This window comes from Cherax quadricarinatus, chromosome 25 (assembly GCF_038502225.1).
Source record: "Cherax quadricarinatus isolate ZL_2023a chromosome 25, ASM3850222v1, whole genome shotgun sequence".
In the NCBI taxonomy this organism is placed as follows: domain Eukaryota; kingdom Metazoa; phylum Arthropoda; class Malacostraca; order Decapoda; family Parastacidae; genus Cherax; species Cherax quadricarinatus.
This window is the reverse complement of record NC_091316.1, coordinates 33,636,302-33,641,301: the sequence shown is the minus strand read 5'-3', so window position 1 is coordinate 33,641,301 and position 5,000 is coordinate 33,636,302.

Sequence of the window (5,000 nt, the reverse complement as noted above, 5' to 3'; positions counted from 1 at the left end):
AGGGAGGATAGCTCTAATTTCTTTGATCAAGAGCGCTTTACCTATATCATTTTATAAATTAACTTAAATTCATCGTCAACCTCGCCACATAATATTAACGAAGCATTTTGAAAAAAATTTGCTTGTCGCTAGCTGAATAAAAGTCAATTTAAGGCCTCTGCATCATGATCAACATTTAAATCAGAAACGTTTAATTAACGGCAGGTGTTTGCCATGCATGTTGTGTGCATGACAAACCTGTTTGTCAGCACCCAAGTGGTACCCAGGTGGTACCTGTTCCCATGCTTTTTCACAACTTCACCACCTATAAAAATTTACTTCTTGAAGAAGACGAATTAGGAACAGAAATATCAAAGTCGTGGAAAACATGTTATGTTCATGGCCCTACTGGACCTTCCAGCTCAGGCTGACAGATTTCAACATTTTGTATGAGCCCCAACCTGCGTGATGAATGTGACAGGGAAACATAGCTATCTTTTGTTCCCATTGTGTAACTATCAAATACACAAATAACCCGTACATAGAGAGAAACTTTGAACGACGTTTCGGTCCGACTTGGACTGTTTATAAGTCACATTAATTCACGAGGGTGAGGGAGCCAGGCTATATAGAAATATAGAAGAGGGGGACAGGGATGGGACAAAGAGAAGAAGAAAGACAGAAGTGGAGAAGAAGTGGTAGTGGTAATGCTGGTAGCGGAAGTACTAGCAGAGAGTAAGGGGAGTAGTGGTAGCATGTTAGTGTGACTTATAAATGGTCCAAGTCAGACTGAAACGTCGCCATAAGCTCCTCTCTCCTATGTACGGGTTATTTGTGTATTGTTTTAGCCACGGTATTATGCCTTTTTGTCCTTTAACTGTGATATAGAATGGATACATCAGCAGTGTGCTGCTGCTCTAATTTGCTAATACAGAACCCAAACATCTTCATCTATCATCCAAACGTTTCGGAATACCAAACCCCATTATCAGTGCTGGAACAATTAAGAACAATAACCAAGCAGAATATCTGGTCTATATTAAAGAGATACTATTCGTTCTGAACAAGGTCATTATATTTAAAATATAACTGAGGTATACAAATAAATCAAACAATATTGCTATATCTAACTTAGCAGCAGCACTAACTCAAAGTTATATACTTACATGTAAAATGCATCATTGTGTGAACAACTGAATAGATGTAATATAGATGTTAAGTTGAGAGTGTTTTTTCTAGCAATGTACAGTGATTCAGAGATGATAAGTCTGTCTCTGATGTTGCTTTCAAAATTGTGAAATCTTTCAAATTAAGTTAATAGCTGTTCTTGTGGCATTTGATTTCTGACTGCAGTATTAGATGGTTTGCATAAGAATATTGGAGTATGCAGCACCAGTTTGGCACCCACACCTGGCCAAGCACGTAAGGAAATTAGAGAAAGTGCAAAAGTTTTCAGTAAGACTAGTCCCAGAGCTAAGGAACATGTCCTACGAGGAGAGGTTAAAGGAGATCGATCTGACGACACTAGAGGACAGGAGAGAGAGGGGGGATATGATAACGACATATAAAATACTGAGAGTAATCAACAAGGTGGACAGAAACAGGATATTCCAGAGATGGAATAGAGCAACAAGGAGTCACAGTTGGAAGTTGAAGACTCGGATGAATCACAGGAATGTTAGGAAGTATTTCTTTAGTCACAGAGTTGTCGGGAAGTGGAATAGTTTGTGAAGTGATGTAGTGGATGCAGGATCCATACATAGTTTTAAGAAGAAGTATAATAAAGCTCAAGGAGCGGGAAGAGGCGGGGCCAGGAGCTGTAATTCGACCCCTGCAACCACAACTAGATGAGGTGAGTACATACATGCACGCTCTCTCTCTCTCTCTCTCTCTCTCTCTCTCTCTCTCTCTCTCTCTCTCTCTCGCTCTCGCTCTCGCTCTCGCTCTCGCTCTCTCTCTCTCGCTCTCTCTCTTGTCATTAACACTTGGGATGTGTTGACATTGTTTACGTCAGTTACAACTTCAAGTAGTGGCAGAATCAAGCCCATGCATGTATTTTAGACAGACATTGCATGATGGGAACATGTTCCCCAAGACATGCACATACAAATAAACATTTTAGTATTAACACCTCCATGAAAGCATTCTTAGAGCGTAGTGCTCAGTAGCAAGCACACTGGAGCAAACTTTAGGTCTTGCATTTTTTGTTATAGGAGTGCGGGGATTCGAACCCGAGCATGGAAGAATGCCAGGTCTTCGCTGTAGCGACTCAACAGTGGAAGTTGCAGTAAGGTATTTCAGTTTTCCTGGTCATCTGAATACATGTTCCATATCATTATTTTTGGTACAACCGCATTAAGAGTGACTCTGTGAAACAAGCACCTTTGGACACGTGCTTTTGAAAGTGCGTTAGCACAGGCACCTTAGTAGGGACTCAGCTAAACACTGCATGGCCCTTTAAAACTAACCCAAGCATTTAGACAAGCACTTTATTATTAAGCTACTCAGGACATACATTTTGTGACAGATTTAAAGATAGGACCACTAAAGCATGCACTCTAGGACAAGCACTGTAGAACGTAAACTGTCTGAGAGACATTTCAGGTAATCATTGACAGCATGTACATGCATTCCAGCATGAAAGATTTTAGAAGAACATCTCCATTCAAAGCAAGTGAAATCGCAGATCTAGAGAGTGTACAGAGATCCTTTACTGCACGTATAAGTTCTGTCAAGCACCTTAACTACTGGGAACGCTTGGAAGCACTTGACTTGTACTTGTTGGAACGCAGGAGGGAGAGATATATCATAATCTACACTTGGAAAATCTTGGAAGGAATGGTCCCAAATCTGCACACAGAAATCACTCCTTACGAAAGTAAAAGACTGGGCAGGCGATGCAAAATGCCCCCAATAAAAAGTAGGGGCGCCATTGGTACACTAAGGGAAAACACCATAAGTGTCCCGGGCCCAAAACTGTTCAACAGCCTCCCATCAAGCATTAGGGGAATTGCCAATAAACCCCTGGCTGCCTTCAAGAGAGAGCTGGACAGATACCTAAAGTCAGTGCCGGATCAGCCGGGCTGTGGCTCGTACGTTGGACTGCGTGCGGCCAGCAGTAACAGCCTAGTTGATCAGGCCCTGATCCATCGGGAGGCCTGGTCGTGGACCGGGCCGCGGGGGCATTGATCCCCGGAATAACCTCCAGGTAACCTCCAGGTAACTCAGGAACACACTCAAGAATATGTATTCAAGAACACACTCAAGAACATGTACTAAAGAACATGTACTCAAGAACATGTACTAAAGAACATGTACTCAAGAACACGCTCAAGAATATGTACTCAAGAACACGCTCAAGAATATGTACTCAAGAACACACTCGGGTATGTACTCAGAGCACACTGAAGCACAATCCCTCAAAACAAACTTATTTGCGAGTATCCCTCAACGAGGATACAAAACCATGACAGTCTCGTTACGGATTCAGACTCAAACTAGAGGAATCAATACAAGCATTGAAGTAGAAAACATTTGGGAAATTATATTTACGGTAAGGATAACTCAGAAATAGTAAAACTGAACCTAGAAATAAGTATCAGATGTGTTCTTACCAATCATATCTTCAAGCAGGCACTGGACAAGCACCTAAAGTCGGTACCTGACCAGCCGGGCTGTGGCTCGTACGTTGGATTGCGTGCAGCCAGCAGTAACAGCCTGGCTGATCAGGCCCTGATCCACCATGAGGGTTGGTCACAGACCGGGCCGCGGGGGCGTTGACCCCCGGAACTCGCTCCAGATAAACTCCTGGTAATCTTCGTTTAAGGACAGTAAAAACTTTTACATAAATACGACACATGTGCAATACTATTGTGGTGACGTTTCACCAGCAATGAGGATAACTAAGTGTTGTACATGTGTCTCATTTGTGTGCTTGTCCGTTTTTGTGTACGATGAATATAATAACTTTTCGTTGCTACAGTGTAACTATCATCAACGCAACAAAACCACGCTTGGGGAATAAATAGCAGCTCAAGGCCGTGCGTTCTTGCCACCTGTGCTTCCTTAGGAAGCACTGATGGTCTGAAAGGCTGTGAACCTCTCTGCATTCCTCCATTGTGGTTGTGTTTTTGTGATGGCTGAGTTGCGATTATTTGTAACTATTATATAGCGTAAGAAGCCGCTCACTGCGGGTCTTCCATTTTTTGTGTGTTTAATTAAAGGGCTTTTTCTTAAGGACTTGATAACATAAATGCATACATAGAGGGCAGAAAACACTTAAGATATATATAAACGAGAAATAAAGGAATGCCCGTCCTCCTCGGCTTGAAGAGCCGAGGAGGATGGGCAGGCAAGCAAAAACTAAGATGTAAGGCATGCACTCAAGGACACACCCACAGATATGCACCCAAACACACCCTCGGGCACCCAGGCAGACGGCTACCCACAAGTCTTCGCTCAAGAAGACGCCAACGGTTAAGAGCAAGGCTATGGAGACACGCACAACACGGGCGTTGTAGTACGTGTCACATATCTTTGAAAGTCTTTGCAAATTTCTCTCACTTGCTTGCGCAGACGAGAGGAGGCGACGGCAGTGGTTGGGAAGTGTCTCACTCTCCAGGGAGCGCATGTCAGTCAGTAACCCACCAGTGTTGTGCGCGGGTGTGTGCGCGACGTTCCTGTGAGGCGAGGTTAGCGGTGGTGGCAGTGGTAGTAGCGGTGTGGGTTGCCCACTGTCGCACCCCGTCACCCTGGCCCATGTCTTGATCCTCCACCCAGAGGATTATTAGTCGTTTCCGTTTCCATAGCGGAGTACGGGCACACGAGAATGCTATAATGTGTGTGTGTGCGGGCGGGCGCGTGTGCGTGCGTGCTACAGGACGCGCAGGTCTCACGTGTTAACCAAAACTGCTGCTGATGATCCTGCTGACTTGCGGGTGTAACTACCACCGCTGTTAACTACTATTTCTGTTATTAATTAACAGCTGTTGATCTCCTGCTGCTTCTGTTGCTTTTAAATA